General features: G+C 32.3%; 1 long non-coding RNA gene across 1 annotated transcript; it reads left to right on the top strand.

Moving 5' to 3' along the window:
- Positions 1-2997: 2997 nt before the first annotated feature.
- On the top strand, positions 2998-12547 carry LOC148300185 (uncharacterized; the record flags this gene model as incomplete). The annotated part of the gene is made up of 3 exons (XR_015838966.1): positions 2998-3166; positions 4074-4286; positions 12350-12547. It is a non-coding gene; the product is annotated as an uncharacterized LOC148300185 (long non-coding RNA).
- Positions 12548-17395: the final 4848 nt, after the last annotated feature.

Below are 17395 nucleotides of genomic sequence, written 5' to 3'. Positions count from 1 at the left end.
AAAGAAAAAAACGCCATCTTGTTATGTAACTCTTACTCGATCTATAAACATATCTTTAACTTTTGCAATTCCAAACAAACGTGTGGTTGATATATCCAATTAATGTAAGAAATATTTTTTTAATCGAAAAAAGATAAATATTTATCAATTTTTATAATATTTTTCAAATTTCTACGTATTGTCATTGTTAATTTCGTTAAACTCAACGAAACTCGGCTGCGTTCAGATTGATTCGAAGCACATGGAATACGGAGTATATGGTATTGCAATTTACTATTTAATAGTTTTAACTGGATGAGAGTATGATGCGGGGGTGGGGATCGGCCTAAAATCTTTTTTCATATGGATTTTCCATTACAAGGACAAATATTAACGAGATTTGTGAATACGGGTATTAATGCGAATTCAGTTTAAATATTCAAAGTAAAAATCAGGAAAAAATGTCCCAAAATGAGGAAGAAATCACGCGACATGTAAATGATTCACCGATTCGGCTACAAATAATTCCGGCCCGATGACATAATTCCCTTATAGATTAAACTTTCTGCCGTGGAGCGAATTTCGGAAACATATAAATGTAAATTTGAAGACCACATTGGTGATTGATGAAATTAGGATATCGGTTTAAAGCACTCAGTGGTGGGTGCTCGCGTCTATATGAAGTTATACTGGTATACCGTGCTACAGGTCCCGGGTTCGATTCCCAATAGGGTCACAAAATAAATATACTTTAATTTTGTGACTGTGATATTTATTTTATTGTCCGCCTCCGTGGTGTAGTGGTTAGTTTGTTTAGCTACCGTGCTGGAAGTCCCGGGTTCGATTCCCAGGGGGGAGGGGTGAAAAGAAATATCAGCGATTTTATTTATATCATATTACCCTGGACTGGTGCCTGAAGCGCAGGAGAGGAGTGATCACCTTGCCTTCGTATAAGTAACGATCAACGCAGGTTAATACGATGCAGTGCCCTGTGCACCATTAGGTGCAGATATGGGTAAGAAGAATAAAAATATTTATTTAATTTTACCCTTGACTGATTGATACTTGCAGCGCAGGACTGATCACCTTGTCTTCGTGTAATTCGTGTAACGATTAAGATTACAATATATCAATATCATGCAGTGCCCTTTGCACCGTTACGTATACATAAAGGTTTGATGGAGGGATTATTTGGTAAAATATTGCCGATTTTATTACATTTCTACGACTTTTTTCATTTTTTTAATTTCTATTTTTTTATTGATGTAAATTTAAGAATTAAATGTAGGTATGCATAATACCGGTCCAGTTCAGTTGTTACGGATTACACCCGGCGTGTTCAAACATGTCTCACAGCTGATCAATGTATCAAATTAATCTTTTTAATGGAAAAGGTTAAATTGAAGTTCAGCGGTAGGAATGCCGTTGATTAAAATCTTCGGTAATTCGAGAAACTGTTAAAATAATCATCCGAACGCTTGATTTACGTTTTCCGAACGTGATACGCTACATATGATCGCGTTTGGGAGCACGCGGAAAGTAAACATTCCGCAACAGTTTACATGCATCAACAGGAAAACAGCCGGGGGGAGGAGACGAGGTATTAATTACGCGTCCGATGTAACGCGGAGGTGCGATCTGTCAACGCGTGAGGCGACTTTACCGCGCTTTCGGGCCGCGAAGGGATGTTCGCGAGAGAAACTTAGTTGGGAAAGTGAAAATGCGGCGCGCGACACGTCCACCGGCGACGGCGACTCCTGGCTTACTGAATCGGAGAACTCGACGTGAGTTATTACACAAATATCGGGCGAACTCCGCCGTACCATCCTCCGCCGCCGGCACCTCACTAAAACGCCCGCTCATCTTGTATCTAACGTTTTTCATTTTCCCGTGATCTTCGTCACCTTTTTTTATAAAAACCCGCGATATTTATATTCGCCGTCGACAAGGGGAGTAAAAAAGTTTTAAAAAATATGACGATGACCTCCAGATGTAAATTCTAGGTTAGGATAAAAAAAAGAGATGGGTATTCTAGTATAATCGTCAGATTACTTTATTATTATTATTGAGAAATTTGACAAACCGTTATAACTCACTTTTTAGTTATAAGTAACTAATTATTTAGAAAACTAACTAATAGTCTAGTATCATGCCTTTTTCCAACTCCATACTTCACTTCCTTCAATTACAATTCAGTTACATTTGGTTTCAGCATCCATATACTGACTAATTTTCTATGAAAATATAGCTTTTTATATTTATTTATTCCTTAATTTTTTACATGGGCTTATTGTTAAGAGCAATATCTTCCAATCAACCAAAAAACAGATTAGTGATTCTGGTCAAAGTTCTGACCTTTTAGAAATACAGCTGTTAGAAATTATAGGGCTAAGCTATCTAAGCTATCGTATATACATATATAGGTAAGTTTAAACGAAGAAAAAACATAAATTAAGATCGATCGCAGTACAAATGAGCAAATAATTACAATTTATGGTAGTATATTCATAAAACTGTGTATCAAATATTATTTTAAGATTTGAAACGTATTTAAAACCTTTTTTCTCTTCTTGTATGTTAATTTCTGTAATTATTTTCATTGTATTTTTTTGCAAATTAGATCAAAATACTAACAAAAAGTATTTTTAAAAAAAAACCTTCATCGACAAGCGATATCAGATGCCTTGGTGGGTCTCCACAAAACAAGAAATTCCTCGAGTATGATTACATCTCAAAAAATTTTTGTTTTTTGTTTCTTAAACTCATTTTAAGCTAACAATTACTCTTTGAAGCCGGATGTTATTGCAATAAGAAACAACTTAAAAATCACAACGACGTTAAACTTCATAATTGAAATTTTGAGAAGCTATTATAAAAATATGTTTTTTCATCATCTGGTTTGCGGAATAATTTCCCGGAAGCGCGAGTAAGCACCGCGACGCAATCAAACGTAGAATGAAATTCCGGCAAAGTTATAAATTTGAAGTAAGAAAAGGAAACAAAAGCGCCCTCAGAATGTTTGTTTAGTAATTAGATTTACGTCAGAGGAGAGGCCTCATTCTATTATTTGTTCATTAAATCGTAGGCTGGTGGAAATTTCAATTTCAATCTGAAAATTTTTTGTGCATATTTATCCGCGGCACAAAGAAACCCGTAGCTACCGAGTAGAAAATACAGGGACTAAATGGTAAATCTAATTATTTAATAACCATTTATGGCGTTTGATATTTTTTAGTACATTATTAATATTTAAAACATTTACTTCGCGACCAGACATTTCAAAGATATGTTAGTATATAACTAACTATTCACAGAGATTTTAGTCTACCGGTTTAGAGACGTACTCATCACTCACTCGGGACGTTTGCTACACGGGCAAACAACATATTTATTCACACACTTCTACTTACACAAAATAAAATTAACATGCGTTATTAGTCTGTCCGTTAACCTACATGAAAAACTAACAAAAAATGGATTCTGGAGAAATTGGTGAACTTAAATCTCTGTTATTGATTATATACTAATATAACACACGATTTGTGATAATGATTGAGTTTCGATGTTTATTTTTTCATTTCACTTCATTCTTATAAAATCTACTAATGCGATTCATTCGTATTTGATAATACTGCATGAACTACAACATTTTGAGTGTGTCCAAATTTAAGTGTGTTCACAAATCTGGGTTACTGTTTATTTTTTTTAAATTACATCTCAACATAGATGAAGAAAAATAATAAAAAGCTTCTCTCATCTCATCGTAGATCTCCAGTGAAATTCTAGTTGATTCAAACAGTTTATTTCGAAATCAATCAATATAATTAGAAGTTCCAAGAATTTGAGTAGTGTGGTTGTCAATCATGGGTAGAATCGGTGAATGTTACACGTATGTTAAGTGATCATTTAAACCAGCCTATGACGGTCGTAATACCCGTAAATCCCCAGACTTCCATATTCTTCTTGATCTATGTTGAGATGTCAAAGAAAAAACTGCATTAATTGACTGACACTTGAGGTGCTGGACTGATCACCATTTAACCATTTTTGAAATTCAGTTTTAGCAAGTTTTGTTGTGCCGTTTGTATTTCAAGTTCCTCGCTCTCCGAAATAGGCGTTCTCCTGTTGATTCAATTCCTGGAAGATTGCCAACTGCGAGTGGTGTCACAGTCGCTGTATTTCCCTCAGGAGCGCTTCTTCTGTGACATTTTTTGTATAACTCCCTGGACGGAGATCATTCGTTCTGAGATCTATTACTCCTTGTCACGTATTATATCCTGGGCGGTATAATTTTCACACTGAAAATGGTAAGCATTCAGTTATATTTGGTACCTTTTTTATTACCTAATAATTGTTTAATTAAATATCGTGAAACTCATTCCATGTTCGTTTAAAAAATCCGCTATTGAAAAAAAAAATTTTTTGTTAAATAGTACATACATTTCATTTCTACTTTAAACATATCTTAATACTAGTTACGCTGTTCCTCTTCTTAACTCTTGTGCTTGGAGAGGGGCTTACACTCATTTATTATTGTTTGTGCTTATGAATGATTTAAAATAATAGTATTTTTTATCTGTATAATTGTTTAAATGTTTTTTTTTTTAATTAACACATGTAAAAGGCATTTAATTTATTTATATTATTCAATATATAAGTGTGCTGGCTACTTAGGTTCATATGGCATATATAACATACTATGAATGATAAAGCATAATCTAAAATTATTTTAAAAATGATAATTAAGTAAAAAAAACAACAAAAAATAAATAAAATAAATATTACTATAGCAAATGAATGGGAACTTATGAACTTATTACACAATTGTTATTTCTTCCTTATTATGAATTCTCTCTATTTCTAGTTCTCGACTGGCATTGAACTATTGACCAAGTTCCTAATTATGCAGTTATGTAGTTCGAGTCTTGTTAGAAAATATCCACTAGAGGTGTATTTTTTAATACATCGAGTTTTTATTTACATAAAATATTTTTATAATTTTTTTTACTGTTTTTTTATTATTCTAAGAGTATTTAAGTGTACGTTTTATTCCCAGAACTTGATTTTATGACATTTTTTTATTAATTATATTATTCTGTGTTTAGCATCAAGCGACAGCTGATACAATTTTTCTTATTCAATTCTTGTTATTCCTATTTTTGAAATTCTACGATCTTTTTAAGTATTATAGCTAATTTGTTTTCCTGAACACCGCTTTAAACGTGTTTATAAATAAATATTGGATTAAGATTATATCGCTAACTGTAATAATTTAGGGAAATTGAAGAAAACGCGACCTCAATCAATCAAGTTAACTAAATGGTTTACCGACTAAAAAGGCTTAAAATCTTAAACCTACTCATTTTTTACATTCTCCTAAAAGTATACTCGTATAAAATTTTCCATATTACTAAATAAATAAATATTAACCCCGCTACGGAAACAATTAGACCGGAATACATACATAATCCTTCAACTTTTTCAAACGCTTCGTACTAAACTCGTATGAAAATAAAAGTTTAATAAAAAATTTAGTAAATTTCAAATGGTATGACGTAACTCATTTAAAAATAATAATTAAGAAATTATGTGTTACTATCTCTTCGTTAAACTACTGGCTAACAAACCAACTTACTTAACGACGCTTCAGAACGCCTCACTAATCTGTCTTTGGAAACAATTTTCGCCTTTTCCTTATTCATGCATTTCCTCGTATCGGCCGGTATGTATATACCGGCCGATTATTCCGACTCCTGACCTGACTACTTTCAAGTATTTGAATATATATACTTGTTCATGCCAAGTTTTGCTAAGTCTGCTTCTTTTACCAACCACATTTACCTTATAAATGTATATAAGTGTTCTTTCTTCACTCATTCGATTAATTTCTTCAAACCTTCTAAACACACTTTTCTTAATTTTATCGATACCTTGCCTAACGTTTCTTGATTAAATTTAATTTATTTCATCTTTCTTAGAATTTTGCGCGGGATTGAATATTTAAGGTATCGCGATATATTTACTATATTTGTAATTAAGAGACCCTTAATAATATGATAATAATAATTTTGGATAATTTATATGGCCCCATTTTCGTAAAATACTACCTAAAGGGTGCTTCAATGTAATTTACCGTTTTACCGGCGCCTTACTGTTGTAATGGGATGGGATATATGTCAATGTTGGTTTATAATGTATAGGAATAATAAACTAGATATGGATCGAAATTGAAAAACCGAAAGAAAAACAAGACTACTTAAAAAAAGTCGTTACTTATCGTTTTAATATTTTTTTTGGATTCAATCATAATGATAATATTACCAATCAGTGCACAAATTTGTTTGTGTACTGCGTATTTTATATTAGTATACAGTGGAAATCCGAAATCCCGGGAAATCCGAACAAGATTTTGAAGAAAAACATTTAAAAAAAAAGCACGCAAAGACTGAACATATTTATTTTTACATAAAATTAAATGCAACCTATTTTTTTAAAAAATATTGTTAAGTTAATAAAGTATACAGTACTTACTTTACCTGTATTGCTACTCAAGTACTGTAGTTTGTATTTGATTGAAATGTTTAAAGTTGCAAATAATATACATAAACCTTAAATGAATGTCATTTAGTATTTTATTAATAGAGACGAATGAACAAGAAAAAACACAAAAGAAACACAAATACATGCTATATTACAAATTTCTCGGCTAATCTGAACATTCCCAAATGCGAACAGACCACAGCTCAAATAAGTTCGGATTTCCGAGGTTCCACTATATTTGACAATTACATTTTAAAAAATGTAAACCGTAAAAAAAAATTACTTTTTCAATTGGATATCTGAAAAAGTAACAGTTATTTGCTTAGTCACATCTCTAAAATAAGCAGTTTGATAAAAATTATGAATTTATTAAAGGTGTATAAGAATTGGTCATCTAGGAAAAATCAATCCATTTTAACGATGTCATGATTTATTAATTGGATGAAAAGATTCGGGCAAAGTTGTCTGTTGACGAGACAAGAACAGTTCTAACAGGAGGTAATGGAATGATTGATAGGACTAGGATTGTACAGTAGTGCGTAGTGTGGACGCAGAGAGGAGGGGACGAAGGAAAAACTTTGGATTAGATGTTTGGTAGTTTGGCGAGGATGAGACATAATCCTGGACAATAAATCTCGGTGTTGTTAAGTAAAGCTCCTGTCAGACCCCATCTCGTCTGCTAGTTATGAAACTACACAGGATTCCATTCAGAAATGTGAAAATTTATAACGTTTACCGAAACTTATGTACGAGTAAGCATACTTAATAAATACCACTTTTTATTAAAATCTACGTGACACTTGTTTCCATACTTTCAACTTCATTATCAAGCACTCTATATAGAGATATTCATTAAATAATTGTGGCAATTTGCTATAGTTTAGGTATATTAAAACCAAAGTATGAATGAATTAAATTTCTATATAATTTTTTTTTCTGAGCTTGTTTCAAATTTGTGGTAGTATCTATCCATTTTTTATTAAATTCACAGTCGGTAAATATTTACTACAAATACAATATGGTCTAGATATATGAACTTGAAATAAGTTCAGAAAATAAAATTATTTAGAATTTTTAATCAATTCACACTTTGGTTTTAATATAAGCTATCGCAAATTGCCACAATTATTTAATGAAAAAATTGTAAGTGACAAACATAAATAACTAAAATGTAAGGTGAGTATAATGAAGTTTACGAAAGTACTCAAGCTATTAAAAACTTTGAAATAATTTGTCTAGAACACCTTTGAAATATCAAGCAAAGCACTTTATTGTACAAAACATTCCACAAAGTTGTTAATTACATCACTTTATTGAATTAAATCGGAATGAACAAAGTCGTGTAAGGTATTTGTCGCTACGAATCGATTATTTGTATTGTAATGTCTGGAAAGTTTAGGGTGTCAGTCGGCTTTTTCTTTTCTGGAAATAATTTTTATTTTGTGTCCTGAGGTATTGTAACAAAACAATACAAATTAATATTTCAATTAATTATTTTTATATCTGATCTAGATCTGGGGTACCCTACCCAAGATCTAGCTCTGACCTTCGTAAAAAAAGTTATATGCGAAAGCAGTGGTGTGCACAGAGTTTTTAATCTGGGTTGGCAGTTGGAAAAACTTTATAAATTATTTTTTCAACTTGCCACAGACGACTACTATCAATCTTTTCTTCTCTCTTCAAACCTTTATCATCACCCCAATGGTGCCTAGGGCATTGCATCGTATGAACGCAGTATTATCTTGACCGTTAACACACAAAGGGAAGGTGATCAGCCCTCCGCTTCAGTAACCATTTAATGTTGAGCAAATATTAGAGTGAAAAGAATCACTAATATTTATTTGCCCTCCCCTGGGAATCGAACCTAGGACCTCCAGAACGGTAGCCGAGGGTGCTGACCATTACTCTACGGAGGTTACCATCAATAATGTGTCAAAACTCCTATAATACGTGTTTTATCACACTAATTTGATTAGACTTCTAGACAGGATAATTTATTCACAATATTTTGATTATGTACAAATCTTTATTCTATCTTAATATTTCTTTATCTATGGTGGGATGTCGGTAAATATTGATAAGAAAAAAAATTGTTTTCCTTTAATAAGTGAATAAATATTAGGGCACAGTCAAAATATTGTGAATAAACAATGTTACAAAACTATATATATTATTATACTATTCGCTCAGAATGTTTCTTTAAAATTTATAAGATATTCGTCAATACTGTGACGTCGCCCACCTTATCAAGCTGATACACCTTGGGAGTATTAGAAGGAGGGGTAGGGAGATGAAAGAAAATTCAGCACAAAAAAAATATATACTTAAATTAATTTAATTAAAAATATCAAAATTATACGAAAGCGACTTTAACTTAAACTAATCTTATCTGCTATCTTAAATTAGCTTAAAATTAATTAATCCTATCTTAAATTAAACTTATTCTAACCTTTGGTGAAAAAGATGCGCCGTGATGCTGGGGTCGCCGTGATCCTTTGTGAAAAAGCTGCGCCGTTGGATGCTGGGATGAGGTTCTTCTTATGACGGGCCGCCGTGCGATGATTCTTGCTTCTTATCTTCTTCTTCTCCTAGTAGAGCTTCAGCTCTTAATTTGAGGCTTATGACCCGGCGTGGGTCTGCTTTTGATACTCCGGATGAGTAACTCCTTTTTTTCTATCTTCTCTCTCCCTGCGTAGAGCTCCCGCTCTTCTCCTCACTTAAGTCTTAAAACCTGGTGTAGGTATGCTCCTTCTAACTGATTTCTCCCGACTGCTCGATCCCCCTGATCTCTCCCGACTGCTGCTTACAACTCCTCGATCCCACTGATTTCCCGAATGCTCCTTCCAACTCTTCTTCTTCTCTGTGTCTTTTGACTGACCAGCCGTCCGACTGGTCGATCTCCTCTTACGACTTACTCCCTCCAACTGATCCTTCCAATTGTTGGCTTCCAAGTCTGACTTCCAAGTCTCCGACTTCCAAGTGATCGATCCCACTGATTTCTTCCCGTTATATTCGGTTTCTCTCCTTGAAGATCACGCCCTCGAAACCATTTTTCATTGGCTGACGGTGCGCTTGTATCCACCCCCAAAATTTTCAACGTCTAGACATTTCAATTAGCCTTAATTTTATTTATAATATAATAAAGAATGCTCTTAGGATAAATGACCGCCGGCAAACATCTATTATCCCTCAAAGGCCAGCGGGTTGGCGACAGTTTTTTTTATGATTCAAACCTTTTAAATACATTTTAGTTTTACGACAGGTAAATTATAAAAGGTCGGAGCCATAAAAAATATTTGCGCGCACAGAATTTTTTTTTTCCTAAGACTAATTAATTAAATGGATTGACGATTGATTTTTTTAGCCAGCCTGAAAGGATAAACGTGGTTTCACCACGTCAACCGTTTCCAAGCAAATCAAATATATGCAAATTTATGATTGCTCATATAATCGTAAATAATCTGGTTTTTTTTTCATTGAATGTTCCCCAATCGCTTTGGTGTAATATCTATCCATTTTTATCTGAATATTACTTGGTTAATAATACTATTTCTTAAAATCTGTTATAACACGTGTCTCAGCGCATTCGGCATTCATATCGAATACCGAATGGGACGCTTCATTTTTACAGGGTTCGTAAATAATTTGTTAGATAAAATTCACACATCGCTCACTCATTACAACAACGTCATATATAAAAAAACTTGATTATTCAGGAAATCGTTTTTAAAGTTTAAAAATAAAATAAAATGTTTTGAAAATAAATATCAAGCCACTTATTGAACTTTTTACTGTGTGATCTTTTTAGGTAAAACTTGACTGTTTATCTCCATTTGAAAAATATTTACTAAATTTAAAAAAAAAACCATTAAACAATACCTTTTCTTCAAAATGCAAAAACAACACTTTCTGCTCGGTAGCGGGTGAATATTAAGTTAATAATATGCCGCTTTTGCTGGGATACAGTACATTTTCTGGGCATTCCGAAAAAATGCGCAACTGAAAAATGACGATTTTTGATATATGACGTTGTTGAAAGGAGTGAGCGACATATAAAAACAACAAAGTAGAACTAAAATAATAAACATCAATGTTTAGTGACAATCAAAATTCATGAAAATGTAAATAATAATAAACTCATAATTGTCAATATAATAATGACTAAAGCCTATTGTAAATAATATACAGCTTCTACCCCTTCTTCATCTTTCATCGTTTCAAGAGCAAAACTCTGAATTGTAGACTAAGCTTCACAGTGTTTGATAATAATAGTGAATATATTGGAAACGTGCGTCAATAGATTTTAAACAGTATTAATCAAGATATATTATTTTTAAATATCTGTATTTAACTTAAATGTAACAATTCCACACCCTTTTATTTAGCTTTCATATATAATAGTAACCTTAATTAAAAATAATGTGTCGCAAAGTGAGAGAAATGTTTACGCTGATTAAACGGTTCATTTGTTGAGAGTCTACAACACTCTTTAATAGATACTTTATTACACATTTGTTTACTTTCGCCGTGTATCATTAACTCATCGCTGCTTCTGTATCTTGTAATCTCATTCGCGAGATAAATATTTTCATGATAATTGTATCTCCTTTAAAATCTTTGTACACATTTTTTTATGAGCAATAAAGTTGTTTATGTATTTTTAATAGAAACATTGAACGCACGAGACAAAGATGAAACTATGCTACATTATATATATATATATATATATATATATATATATATATATATATATATATATATATATATATATATATATATATATATATATATATATATATATATATATATATATATATATATATATATTTACATTTATTTATATTTACATTTTTATATATACACACACATATTGGTAATACAATGTATTTTTTTTTAAATATATATAATTTCAGAACTAGCTATTTTGCGTGTATTTGTATAGAATGAATAAGGAAATTGTCCAAATATTGTCAAAAAAAACCATTATTTATTTGCTACGAATTCCATAGTAGACTCGAATTAATGACATTTAACTTAGTAACTAACCACTAAGCCGCTTGCCCACAGTAGCAGGCAGAGAGAATAGAACGCCACATCACTCTGTCTTTAAAAACATTATTCGACTCTTCCGCAAGCATGCAGCATACCCGCCAATCGTTTCAACTCCTGAACTGACCGCTTTTAAGTATTTGACATACTTGATCATGCCAAGTCTACCTCGTCTTCCTCTGCTCCCATTTCCAACTATATTCGCATCATAAATTTGTTTTACCGTGCGTCCTTACTCATTCGTTCAACACTTCTTAATTTTATTTATCAGCCTTTGCATTCTTGCCTTATTTCACTATTTAAACATCTACCGTGCATTGCTTTGTCTGCAATCAGTCTATTTTTATCTTTTTTTGCCAACTCCATGCTTTATATCCAGGTTGCCACCAGGACTTTATTGTGTACCGCTGGTTTAGCTTTGACTGCTTTTATTTGATGACATTTAGTGGTATTTTTTTTAAACACATATATGCTGTAACTGTTTATCCTAGAATTACTTATCCACACAAAAAAGTATAAAATAATAATAATAAAAATAAATTAAAAAATAAATAAATAAAAACCCACAAAAAAACAATAAATAATAAAAGTATGTCCCTCTCCAAGCACAAGAGCTTTGTCTCTTTATTGGAGAAAACAGCGTAACGAATTTTGAGATTTTAAAGTAGAAATATCTTGAATATTGATATATGAATAATTGAAATTTATTTAACTATAAAAATAAAATAAAAACTCTTGTATCTATATTAAATAATTAGTTTGACGTAATTGATGGTTACAGGAGGACTATATGACCATGCTGTCGACCCGCAAGCCCACGGGGCTGCACCGCCTGATCGAGTCCGTGCCCCCGCCGCCCTTCAGCGTGCCCCGCGGGGGGCTGCCCATGTGGAGCGCCATCCCCCTGGACAGGCAGATTCCCTACACCAGGGTCCCCAACCAGGCCGTCACCTACGCCAAGAACAGGCTGGGATGCAAGGTAACGCACCTTTATTCTTCATTTTCACATCACGTTATTTCCTAGATCGCCTCGAGTCGTTTCAAAGCCACTCTGTCCGTGCTATCTCTCAACCTGTCCGGGAGTGTGGCCGTACATGGTCGTCCAAATAAAACGGATTTTGTTCTTTGGATTTCTTCGTATTTATAAACAAAATACTTTTTAAATTACAGTATAAATTGTACTTTATTGGAGAATTTAACAGATCCGTTATATTAGATTACACCAGTGGCGTGCAAAGAGTTTCTAATCAGGATAGGCATTAGGAAAGTAGGCGCCGGTTGTGTTCCTGTAGCCACGCGAGCGAGGTGGGGTAGGCACTGCTTTTCAGCCTATATGGAATGCGCTCCCCTGGATTACGTAGGTGCTTTTAGTGATCCAATTATAAAATTCCACATTTGTACCCACATTTGCAAAGAGAACTTGGTACGGGTCGAGAAACAGGGAGGGGGGAAAAACAAAATATTTTTTTTTAATGGGAGATGGATTAGAACCAGTTGGCTTTGAGTGATACCATATGTTGTTTGATTTACATATAAATCACACCTAAGTATATGCTTTTTGCTTCGCCTGCAAAGCGGTCCGATTTTTTTTTCGATTTCTTTATATTTTTATAACGGGTATTTATTTTGGACTAAAAACAATTTTAGTCGAAAATGATATGACAGTGTTAAAAATCAACAATCAATTTAAAAAATATGATATTTTCCTAATAATTTCATACCATCTGAATTTGTGCATATTCAACGCAATATATACCATATTCCGATATATTTCACAATACTTACAGGTGACTAAATTTATATACTTATATATTTATTTTAATCCATTTATTTTTATTTATAATTTTGAATTAAATTTTAATATCCCTAAATCCCTAAATTCGTAAAGCCTTAAGCCTCATCGTTCACTTATGATAACCTCGATTCATACAAACCCCCGGACACCGACTAGTTATAAGTTTAGTGATAGAAGTGAAGTATGTAAGTGTAAAGTAAGAAAGTTTTTGCTAAGAAAATAAGTTAACTCATAGATTTAAAATCAACTACCCATATAATTTCATTGCTAACTCTTGAATCATTGAATTGTATAAATTTTGAGGTATCTCAACCTGATATGAAACATGTATCGTTCTTCCCTTTTTTTTATTTTTTTATGAATTGTATAAAGTCGAGATAGCGAGTGCTTTTGCCTAGAATATTGCACTCGAGAACAACATGAAATTATAGTTACTTTAAACATAAATAGCAAACTCACTCACAAGTAGGAATAGTCTATGAAACATTTGAGCCTATGTAGGAACGCGATAAGCGGTGTTGCATAAGCCGCAGCCAGATTTCAGAGTCACTCGGACGTTAGGTTATTCCGAGCAACTCTGAATCTGATCTAGCTAAAATGATACAAAGTATTTTGTTAGTGTGAACATCGCTAAAGTGTGCGCCATTCCGTCACACTTATCGACTGACGGTCAAGGCCTATTTGTAAGTTCGGCCTATTTCCTTGACCTACATATATCGACGTTCATTGACAATTTGGTTTTGATGAAGAACAAATCAATCTGTATCGTACTTATGCACTTACAACATGACCCTTTTCGCGCTGCATTCATTTATACAATATCATACATACAAAGATATGTATTCGATTAGCATATTTACAAAATTTACAAAAGCAAGGGGTAAAGAGAAACATTTCAACATTCATTTCATTTACAAAATAAAAACGAAATTTCATTTTGGATTCTTTATTACATTTTACAAATAAGTTATATATTTTATTTAAGGTAGTTTATGTAATTTATTTCAGGGAGAGGTCAAAGTTTCGATTGGAAATAAATCTAGTTTTCCTATTTCAACGAATCTCGATATTTCCAATCTCTTTTGTATAATTTTCTAACAACTCTCCATTGAATATTTACACCCATTCAAATAGTCTCTCTAGACAAATTCAACTGTGCAAACACCTATTTTAGAATCAAGAATAATTACCCTGTTTTTTACATTGTGGTATTGTAAGGATTATTTCATGTACTCGTATATTCATGTAAGCAAAGTTGTAAAAAGTACTCCGTAAATATTGAACTCATTTAAAACGGTATTGCCAATCAATGATATTATGTTACACGATTTCCGCTAAAACACAAAATCAGAAAATATTTTTCTAAATGCGAATGCTAATAGGCTTTTAGATTCGCTTTAAACCACTTCTATGTAAATTTCCACATTTAAGTTTGCCGGAAAGCTCTGACGTTTATTCAGTTAATTAAAGAAAATAAAAAGCTATTCTTCGTTGTTTATTAAAGCACATTTTGAGTACAGCCAGCGGCGGACAGTCGAGTATTAAACTGGGAACTCCTCTACACTCTGGGATCAGTGCGGTGAAGTGTGGGCCAATAATATAATCTACCTGTCTCCACTCGCCGGACGAACTTTCTAATATAATTCAGGCAATATTTCAGCTGAAATCTACAACAGTTAATGAGCTTTTTAAAACGTTTCATAAGGGATATTATTTTATCAAGGGGATTTAATTAAGGTAATATTTTGATTCACCGAATTAATTCAATATACCAACACATTTCAATACCTCCTAATCTTTGTACACAATTACTGGATATATATATATATATATATATATATATATATATATATATATATATATATATATATATATATATATATAAATATATATATATATATATATATATATATATATATATATATATATATATATATATATATATATATATATATATATATATATATATATATATATTTTATATATATATATATATATATACATCCTTAAAAGAAAGAGACTTAACGGTTGTTTTTAAAGTTACGCAACTCTTTCAAACGCACCTTCGAGTTACATGTTCATCAGCTGTGTCTGCATACATGTTTGTGTGAATGTTTGCAGCTCCTAATGACGTCACACCTGACATGTTTTCCCTCCATTTAATATACGAATAGTTTAATTCTTTATACGAGTATCTCCCTGATTTCTCGATACATTTCCATGGGGATAAAACCATGGGCGCCAGCGGGGAGGGAGGGGCAAGAGGGGGCACTCGCCCCCCTGGATTGATTGAAAATAGTCAAATAATGCTACTTTTATTTTAAATCACTTCACGATTGTTCTAACGACATGATTTGTTCTTGCTTACTTCTTAAAAAGACGTGCTTACCGTGTGTGATACTTGAAATATGATACACGCTGAGGAATTAGATAAAAATAAGTTTAATTAAGTGTTTCAATCTGAATATATTTAAACAATTAGATCCATTTAGTTTTTTTTTTACTTTTTTTAAATAGTGAACATTGAAATTACTAGTAATTTTCCCAAAAGAAAAAATCTTTAAAACGAATTAAATTAAGAGTCAAGTTCTTGAACTTATTCGTTTTAATGTACCAATATTTTCATGTTTTACATTATGCAATTATAAATAAGCTTTAGTTGAAATGGTTGAATTATGGGTAACTTTATTCATATTAAAAGTTGCAGTAAGCTTTAATACTGAGCAGTTTCGCTTAATAAAGGGATTATAGGAGTACTCTGTCCTCCGTGACACGGGAGAAAGGTAGAGAGGGCATGATGTATATATATATATATATACGTATTTAGTCCTGACACAGTGATAGAATATCGTCACCGAGTTTTAAATACATAATTATAATAACCTAATCATTTTACTGACATAATTTTGATGACTTTTTTGACATGACTTTTACGTTGAAAATATGAGTTTTTTTTATAGAGATTAAGTTTTGTCAGTTTCAGTAGTGTAGTAGTTAGCGCGTTTGACTGCCGTTTTATCTCGGGTTCAATTCACAGGGGGTTGATATAAGCCCTGTATGTAAATACCTAAATTATAATAATAATACCTTATATACTAATAAATCAACCTTATATACTAATAGATACTACCGAAAACTTAAATATCAAACGACGTATTAATTATGAAACATGAGTTTCAAAAAGTTGACTTGTCGATCATGAGTGGAAAGTCAAATATTACTCGTGTATAATGTGATAACTTAAACTATTCTTTGACAGGTCGTAAGCCCAGTAAATACCCAGACTTCCATGGTCATCTTCATCTTTATTGAGATATCAATATAAATAACTCCTCAGTGGATAAACTGGATAGTTTATTTTATATTTTCATTCATGTCAGTTAATTATTACTTTGTCGTTTTTCATAAATTACTTAATAAGTATTCAATTATTTCAGTAAAAAAACAACAAAGTAAATATTAAACTATTAAGTAAAAAAACAACAACAATAATTTGTTGTTGTTTTTTTACTTCTATCTTTGTCTCCTCTTATATCCTATATTAATTATTATCACAATCTATTTTGATTGTTAGAGCAAAAATCACTCGTAAACGAGTGGAAGCTTAGTAAAAAATAATAACAAAAAAAAATGGACAAACCCAGAGAAATTTTGTGAATATCAGTTTTAATAAGTGTTTTTTAAGCGTATGTCTGAATATTCTACCACTGTGCTCCTCCAGTGCTCCGGGTGAGGGGGGTCCGGGGGGGTCCAGGGGGGTCCAGGGCCAGTTACTGACAAAAGGGTTTATGGAAATTCGCCCGATGTTTTGTTGAAAGGAATCGTGTTTTGTTGTATTCTTTATCCAGGAATAAATTATTTTTTTAGACAAAAAATCCGACTCGAGTCCTCTTGCGGAATATCTCCGACGTCCGCATAAATAAAAACAATTCCGGAGCTTATTATGAATTTAAAATTATTGTCAACCTTCTGTATGTACATGCATTTACTCGAAAATTATTTATGAATATCAGTTAAATGGGTATTCAAAAG

This window comes from Brachycentrus maculatus, unplaced genomic scaffold (assembly GCF_059751285.1).
Source record: "Brachycentrus maculatus isolate JH-2025_06_01 unplaced genomic scaffold, ASM5975128v1 h1tg000798l, whole genome shotgun sequence".
Classification (NCBI taxonomy): Eukaryota; Metazoa; Arthropoda; class Insecta; order Trichoptera; family Brachycentridae; genus Brachycentrus; species Brachycentrus maculatus.
The sequence above is the reverse complement of the archived record's forward strand: the minus strand, read 5'-3'. Positions and strand labels throughout refer to the sequence as shown.